The sequence below is a fragment of the Lepus europaeus genome, chromosome 13 (genome assembly GCF_033115175.1).
Source record: "Lepus europaeus isolate LE1 chromosome 13, mLepTim1.pri, whole genome shotgun sequence".
Taxonomy (NCBI): domain Eukaryota; kingdom Metazoa; phylum Chordata; class Mammalia; order Lagomorpha; family Leporidae; genus Lepus; species Lepus europaeus.
Genome location: NC_084839.1, coordinates 59,612,959 through 59,622,206, shown reverse-complemented (window position 1 = coordinate 59,622,206; position 9,248 = coordinate 59,612,959). Strand labels below are relative to the sequence as shown.

General features: G+C 37.8%; 1 protein-coding gene across 1 annotated transcript in view; it reads left to right on the top strand.

The window, feature by feature from the left end:
• Positions 1–4,022: 4,022 nt before the first annotated feature.
• Positions 4,023–9,248, top strand: part of WDPCP (WD repeat containing planar cell polarity effector) — a 654,855-nt gene continuing 649,629 nt past the window's right edge. The window contains exon 1 of the mRNA XM_062209520.1: positions 4,023–4,046. The gene's annotated coding sequence lies outside the window, so the exon portion shown is untranslated. The remainder of the gene's footprint in view (positions 4,047–9,248) is intronic.

The window sequence follows — 9,248 nt, the reverse complement described above, 5'->3', positions numbered from 1 at the left end:
TGGAACTGACTGAAGTTACCCCTCAAGACATGCTTTCCTCTTGATAGATTCTTGAAGTCCTCAAAGAAAGAGGATGTTGCAGGTTGGCACGTTGACCCTTGGGCACTGCGAGAGAGCCAGCCTAGCGCCCTGAAAGTCACACTTGTTGCTGCCGAGACTTGACGCTTACACCTCCTGACGGCCTGCGGCAGGCGTATGAATTGTCAGCGTTGTTTCTTAAGTGTCTGCAACAAACCAAAAATTTCCAGAAGAGTTTTGAGGCTTTGGTCAACACTAGTCAAGCAAGGTACAGTGAGAATTTTTAAGCGACTCATTGTCTAAATAAGGGAACTTTAAATTTTTTAAGTTCCACATATTTACATGGAAACCTAATTAAGAACAAATTACAAAGGCCAGTGATCTTTTTTCTCACTAGAAAATGACTGCCATTAGTACGGTGTTTCTTATGTGAAATCTGAAAGGATTACACCCAAAAACCTCTCTGCTCTAAAACTAACTTGCCCCAAATAGGAAGTAGCTAAAATCCAGATGTTTACAGATCAGTAGAACATTTACAGACTGGAAATCTTAATCAGAATCTCTGTACTCTTTATGGACAGTGGAGAAATCATTCCAGCACTGAATAAGCAGTATTTATTTATCAGCATTAGCACCAAAATAAAATATCACTAAAGACTGGGCCCCACACAGCCTGCAAAAGATAAAGAGCAATGATGAGTCTTTAATTATGCAAGGTTTATCATAAGCAAGAATGATCAGTTATTTTCCACCTTCACAGAAGATTAAGGGAAAAGAAATGGGTTTGAAATGCAGCAAGCACTTGGTATTATCTAAGAATGGCATTTTGCTTTATGAATGATTAAATATTGAAATATGATACCAAAAGGTGTACATTTGCTGCCTCAAGAAATTCCAAAAAATAAGTAACTTCCCATCTTCGATGGTTAAAGCTATAACCATTCAGTGCTGATTTTTAGAGAAGTAGCATGCTAGAAGTCATATTTCCAAGTATTTTTGAATAATGCCTTTTAAAATGGAGTTCCTTTACACAGAGAATTAAATTTAAATTCTGAACCTTCAAACACTTTGTAAAGGTCTCTTTGTAAAAGAGCCTGCCACTCTCTCTTGCCACTGGGAAATGCATCATTTGACTTATCTATGGGAACAAGGGAGAAAGAGATGGTTTCTTAATGGCCATGGAGTCATGGCTTGCTTAAAAGGCAATTGCCTGTATCAAACACTAAAAAACCTTGTTCTTTCTGTGTGTATTTTTAGCCCTTTTAACTACTTTAGAATTTACTTTCAAGGTGCATGATGTTGATAATCTGGATCATTAGAAATCTGTAACATAGAGGCCGTTGCTGTGTAGGCTAAGCCTCTGCTTCCGGCATGGGCATATTATATGGAAGCCGGTTCTAGTCCTAGCTGCTCCTCTTCCAATCCCGGCTATGGCCTGGGAAAGCAGTAGAAAATGGCCCAAGTGCTTGGGCCCATGCACCTGCCTGTGAGACCCGAAAAGAAGCTCCTGGCTCCTGGTTTCTGACCGGCCTACCTCTGGCCGTTGCGGACATTTGGTGAGTGAAGCAGTGGATGGAAGACATTTCTCTCTGTCTCTTCCTTTTTCTCTAACTCTACTTCTCAAATTCTTGAAAAAAATGAAATCTTTAACATAGATTTATAGATTAAACCATTGTAGAAACTTGAGGTGGAGAGATCTAAAGTAGGAAAAAGATGAAGGACTAGAAAGGAGTTTGTATACAGAGATGAGGAGTTGGAATGATATAGATTGTGAATTAAAGATGTCTAGAAGCAAGATTTCTCTGATACCATATGCTGCCTTCTCAGGATGACATAAATTATCTGTAATGTTCTTCATTCCTTCTTTTTACTTCCCCATTGAAACATGAGAAAATTTAGTTTGATTTACCCAGCTGCATGTCTTGGAGTATATCACAACCTCACCATATCTTTTTCCTTTTTTTAGACAGGAACTTTCTATTAACAATAAGGAAATAATATCTACTGTTCTAGTTTCTAAGCATATTTTCTTCGTGTCTTTTAGATTTAATGTTTGGCACAGTATCTGGCCCATAGCATATACTCTAAATATAAATTGAATAAGCTGTTTAGTGCCACTAAGTCTTTCTAACTCACAGGTTTGTATGCTGCTCTGTATTTGAGAACCATTAGGAAAAAATTTAATTTAGACCTGGGGATAAAGATTTTTAAGTTCCAGTTTTTTCCACCTAGAATGTGAATCTGGGCCAAAATATGAGGGAGCTTCAAAAAGCTTATGGAAAAGTGGAATTAAAAGATGACATGAATTTTGACTTTTGGAATTACCCTCATATAAGAATAACAGTAAATATAATGTACTGATGACTTTACAGTAAGCTTTACTAACTACCCACCATGAGCATTATCCACTAAGTGGTGGTTTAGAAATTGCTAAAATATGAAGTAAGTATTACAGATCAGCAATATGTGTGGTCTTCCATTTTTTTTTCTTGTTTATCATACCCTACACTCAAGAAAGTAAAACAGTACAGTTTGAGGGAATATGCCATAGATATAAACATTTTTATTCATGCCCAAAGTGTGTAGCCAAGAAACCAGGCAACAATTATCCACTGGATTGTTGCCCATACTCAATATTGGCTCCTATCTGTACCCATCTAAATCCTAGGCCACCCACATGAAGGAGGAAAAAGGGGCTACTGTTACTCAGTGAGTAGCTGTCAGTTCCTGACTAGATTTAACAATAGAGCATTTCACTTTAGTCAAAAGGTAACAGAATAGGGTTAGCTAGAAAAAGATACCAAATTATATCTATGAGAAAAGACTACTAATGAATGAGTAGTCTGAAAATGAATGGAGTTTCCAAATAGTCAAGGAAGAGAAAGACTTCATTCTTTCCTGTTGCCAACACCCTGTTGTTAATGAATCAGGAAGTTTGCTGAAACCAGTTGTGAATTTAAATTATGACATACCCTTCCATTTGTTAACAGTAAATTGTTTGAACATTATGTAACTTATCAGAAATGTAACAATTATTTCAAACAATTGAGGTACTTTTAAAAAGAGTCAAAATTACAGATATCTAGAGTTGATAAACCAATCATCTAAGCAATTTTGAAAGTTATTAGGCTTACAAGAATGCAGTTTAACCACAACAGGTGTTATCTTGTTCATGTTTATTAATAATTCCCCTCTAGGGTTGCCTTTGAAATTGAAGGCAGATCCTTACTACACTGTCTCATGTCTCCCATGCTCTGTGTGTTTCTCAGAGAAGGGTGTTGGTAAGAAATGACAATGACCATAAATTGTTTTATCTCAGTTGTGTGCCAGACTGTATCTCCTGACTGCAACCACCCCTTGATTACAGGAGCAGAGAGTCATTCCCATGGTAGGTAGGCTCAGGAAGAAACCTGAAGAATTACCCTATATTCTCTCAGCATGTTTAATAAACATTATTTATGTGATTATAGTTAGAAGTAAAAGGAAACTAAGATATAACACATCTCTTCTTCAACTCATAAAATAAATATTATGCTTTATTGTAGTAGTATATGTATAGATGATGAGGTTACTTGTTGACTTTGAACATCTCATAGAGAAGAATTGTGAAACAGAAAAGCATTTGATTTAACCCCTTTTTTCTTTCTTTTTCAACCATATTAAAGATTTTCTATTGTGCATCCCATCAAATGACTTTTGATGGTTTTCCAAATATCTCTGCCTCTGGTCTAGCTTATTAAATTTCCTTCCAATGCCACCACTGGGAAGGGAGGGATGAAGAATTTCTGTTTCCTAACCTAGTTTCAGGAAATTTATTTTAAGCATTTCATACCCACAACTCTAACTAAATACTAAAGAGATATCCTCAGGACTGCTCTTTGGATGAGGCTTAAATAATTGGGTAAATAAATATATGTCATTCAGTAGGTAAACAATTGGAAAATAAAAGGTAACAGTGTTTTTCTCTTTCTAGAGTGAAAAAGAGGAGGAATGTCATAGAGAAAATACCACAAGGAAGAATATGGATTGTAAGTATTAAGTTCTGGTACCATTTTAAATTGACTTAAAAAAGTCAATAAGAATGCTCATCTTTAAAAAGAAATCCAAATACAGTAGTACCAAAATGTCCATAATGAATAGCAGTACTCTCTTGCCCTACCTCTCTTTACTCCAACCTTGCATCCCAGAGGCAACCATTTTTCTTCTGAGTCTCCATATTTCTAATTGTTTAAATTGCATTATATTTCTTTGCTTTCTGGATGTGAGGCATTGTGTTTTGACTTCCCATTGTAGTGAATATAGACTTAGCTCACTCACACCCCCAGCCCTTTTCTCCATTTTCTTGGTGTCCTAAACTTATAGAGCTATATTTTCCAACTTTTGCTTCATTGTAACCTAGAGAGAAAATGGTAATACTTGTGTAGCATCGTGAGGTAACCTAGAGGAAATTTGCAAACATCTGTATTGGAAATTGGTAAATAATTATTTTCTTTTTAGATATATTAAATTATGAAAATTACAATGTGAAGTAACATGAGGAATATTAATTGTTTGGTTTATATAAGACTTGAATATAAAATCTTTTCAAAAATTTAAATGAGAAATTTGACTTGCATGAGCAAAATGTGTTTTAATCAAGTTTTTTGCTTCAATAATTACACAGTTTCTGATCAAGACTTTCAAATGATAATCTTTTCAAAGTCTTAATAGTCACTGTTCAGGCTAACCTGTGAATGCTACAGCATATGGTAACATAAATCTTGCAAGTGGGATTATGGATTTTCTGGTGGAGAGAATAAGAATATCTTGAATTTTTCCAGCTGGCTTTAATTGTAATTTTTTAAAAAATTTATTTATAGGGCCACTGTTGTGGCGCAGTGGATTAAGCTGCTGCCTGTGACACTGGCATCCCACGTGAGGCCTGGTTCAGTACTCTACTTCTGCCCAGCTCCTTGCTAATGTGCCTGGAAAAGCAGAAAAATGTTACCCAAGTCTTTGAGCCCCTGCCACTCATGTGGCAGACCTATATGGAGTTCCTGGCTCTAAGCCATTACAGCCACTTGGGGAGTGAACCAGCAGACAGAAAATTCATTCTCTCTCTCTCTGCCTTTCAAGTAAATAAATAAATAAAACTTTAAAAAAGAATGATTTATTTATTTACTAGAAAAGCAGTAAATAAATCTTTAAAAAATATTTATTTGAAAGGCAGAGTTACAGGGCAGGACCGTGGTGGGGGAGGGTATTTCCCTTTCTCAGGTGCATTAGCAGGAAGCTGGATCAGAAGTAGAGCAGATGGGTCTCAAACTGATGCTTATATGGCATGCTGGCATTACAGGCAGTGCCTTAACCTGCTATGCCACAATGCCAGTCCCCCTAAATGTAATACTAAGTATTGCTATAAAGTATAAATGTGAGATTTAAAGACAGAGGAAGAAAACAATGCTATGATGGAAGCAGGATGAGAAAAGGTGATGTTATGAGGTATGCTGAGCCAAGGATTGAGGATAGCCTTCAGAAATTAGAAAAGGCAATGAAGGATTCTCCCCTAGAGCCTCCAGTGGTATGACAGCCCTGCTGACATTGAATTTTGCCTGGAGAAATCCATTTCAGATTTATAAGAGAGTGAACACATGTTTTTATACACCATCCAGTTTTCAGTAACTTTTTCCAACAGCTATGGGAAACCAATACAGTTACCATTTATGAGAAACTTTGCATAGATGATACAATTTTCTTAAAATTTGTTTCTTGGCAACTATTAAAAAATGTGTAAGGATCAAAATTGTATTCAAAGAATCCAACTTCCTTTCTTATTCAAATTTCAAAAATGAAATTTCAATGATGATTTTTAAAAGAGTTGTTTATTTATTTGAAAGTCAGAATTATGGAGAGAGGGAGAGACAGAGGGAGATCTTCTTCTGTTGGTTCATTCCTCAGATAACTGCAGTGGCCTAGGCTGGCCAAGCTGAAGGTAAGAGCAATGAGCTTCTTCCAGGGTTCCCAAATGAATAGCAGAGGTCCAAGCACTTGGGCCATCTTCCACTCCTTTTCTCAGGCCTTTAGCAGAGAGCTGGATCAGAAGTGGGGCAGCCAGGACTTGAACTGGTCCCCATATGGGATGCTGGCATCACAGTTTTACCTTCCTGCCAAAACTCTGGCCCCTCAATGATGAAATTTGATGTGATAAGGCAAATAGATTTTTTTAATCCAACTGAACTTATATGTAGCAATTATTAAAATAATGATGAAACCTTAATTTGTAAAATGTGTGTATTCTATCAGTTGTACCAAAACTACTTTGGTTGCCATTAAAAGTCCACATCAGCTACGAACAATCAGAAATATCAGAGCTATTAGAGCTGCACCATCCTGGAGCTTCAAGCTGGCTGTGATGTGCTGAGCACAGCCAAGGATGTATTCTACCATCTGGATTTCCACTTTAGGACCGAGCTCTTGAGAATACTGCTATTCACCCTGAATAAGAAGCCTGTGGAACTGGGTGTTTTTCATCATCCACCCGACCTGTGGAGACTCTGCTGTAGTCAGGCAACCTTCCAAAAAGATCTGGTGAAGGTTGCTAGCAGCTGGAGGCTGCCAGTCCAGGGTCTCCCAACTTGCCTGCCCTGAGATCTGGAAACACCAGTATTATACTTCCTAGCTGTGAGCCATTCAAAAATACAGTTAGAAGATTCTGGTCTAAATTACTAGCCAGCACATCAAGGAAAAAAAGAGAATTTGGAGCAGAGATCAGTGTTTGGAGATAGAGGCCATTTTCACCTGTCAGTTACTTTTAACCAGAGTTTTGTAGAGAAAACAGAGATCAGCAACCTACTAAAATTCTAGCTTTATGTGAACCTATAGTAACAAATTAAAAAGTGATATTTTTTAATAATGGAAATAAACTTATTGAAGACTAGTTAATTTTACACTTACTTTAAAGGAAGGAAAAGTTAAACTTAAATAAGTTTTAAAGGTTACTTAAAGTCCAAGGGAGGGAGTCTGGGCCAGGAGCAAGAGTTAAGACACTAGGATTCCAGACAATGGATTGAATAGGAAGAATACAAAAAAATGAGAAATAAAAATTTTTAAATATCTTTGACAAAAGGAAACTGATGCTAAGGATGATCTTGAATCTCAAATAATTTTACCTTATTGGTTCTAAGGAATAGTTTTTCATCTGACACTGAGACTATTTGTACCACATGCATATATACATAGGGAAAAAATCATCTGCCTGAAAAGAGAAAAAGGCATAAAAATAGTGGCCATTGATTCACTAAGTCACAAATATTAAAGTATTTGGTACTATTACAGGTATTAGGAATATAAGCAGAGTATCTGTTGTTCTTGATGGAGGGAGAAAGATGATGAACAATAATATATCAAGTAGCAATAAATTCTATGAAAAAATAATAAAGCAGGGTAAGGAATAGAAAGTTTGAAGTTCAGATCAAGGAGTACTTCCCTGAGAAAGTAATTTTAGCTGAGACTTTGACCAGTGGAGACACAAGCCAAAAATATAATTGGAGAAAATGCTTTTCAAGTGACAGTTCCAAGATAGGCAAAAATCTCTGAGTTGGAAGTATTCTTGGAATTCAGGAAACATAATGGCTTGAAAAATGAAAACACAAACAATTCACACCTAAATGAAGATAAGGAGGAGATCTTTAAAGTATCTGGAGAGGAAAGAGAGATTCCCTAATTGTTATATAAATGGGTTAAAAATGACCCCTGTGTATTGGCCCTATGTTGTTTACTTCTTCACAGCAGGCTAAGACCATTAGATCAAAGCCCACTAGCGTGAAACTCAAATTCTACACATCTACTTGCTTTAAATGTAACCCAAATAAGCATAGTTTAGCCAATTACATCATTTCTGCCTGGCATGCCCTGGGAAACTGCACTCAGTGTCTTCTAGCCATAGATTAGGCAAACCCTGTGGCTTTAAAAGAAACCATTGCTCCTGTTCAGAGCTTTCTGATCAGAGATTCCCCACTTGGGGCTGAGTGACATCATCTTAGCCCCTTTTCTTTGGTAATTTCATTGCTCTTGTCCCCTTCTGCAGATGTCCCCATGCCACTGTCTTTAGAAGGTCTCTTGCTATGCATGACTTTCCCTCTCATGCAGTCCTGTCCAAATGTAGCCTAAAAAAGCTTAATGTAGGGGCCGGCGCTGTGGTGCAGTAGGTAAGTCCTCTGCCTGTGGTGCCTGCATCCCGTATGGGTGCCGGTTCTAGTCATAGCTGCTCCTCTTCCGATCCAGCTCTCTGCTATGGCCTTGGGAAGCAGTAAAAGATGGCCCAAGTCCTTGGGCCCTTGCACCCACATGGGAGACCCAGAAAAAGCTCCTGGCTCCTGGCTTTGGATTGGCACAGCACCGGCTGTTTCGGCCATCTGGGGAGTGAACCATCGGATGGAAGACCTCTCTCTCTGTCTTGACCTCTCTGTGTAACTCTGTCTTTCAAATAAATAAAATAAATCTTAAAAAAATTTTTTTTAAAGATTTAAAAAAAGCTTATTGTACAATATTGCCATTTGGTGCCTGTGTTTTTAAGTCAGTCTAAATCCTGGACACACCACATCAACAGAACAAAATTAGATAGGACTGACTTCTTGATTGCGGTAACATAAATCAGAAACCAATAAGATAATGTATTCAAAATTCTAGGAGCAAATGGTTGTCAACCTAAAATTTTATGCCTAGCTAAACCAAATTTGAGAGACTAAAAATTGAAAATGCCAACCAGAGGATGCAATCCATAATTAAAGAAGCTTCACATAGGGGGCCGGTGCCGTGGCTCACTTGGCTAATCCTCCGCCTGTGTCGCCAGCATCCCATATTGGCACTGGGTTCTAGTCCCGGTTGCTCCTCTTCCAGTCCAGCTCTCTGCTTTGGCCCGGGAGGGCAGTGGAGGATGGCCCAAGTGCTTGGGCCCTGCACCCGCATGGGAGACCAGGAGAATGCACCTGGCTCCTGGCCTCGGGTTGGCGTAGCTCTAGCCGTAGCGGCCATTTCGGGGGTGAACCAACAGAAGGAAGACCTTTCTCTCATTCTCTCTCACTGTCTAACTCTGTCAAATTGAAAAAAAAAAATAAAGAAAGAAGCTTCACATAAGGAAGGAATGGAATGCAAAAAAAGACTGATGGGCCTACAAGTACATAAGAAAAATCTAAGCTAGCATTAATTGTATTGAACAAGGATAATAATAATGATACAAGAGGAGTACAAAA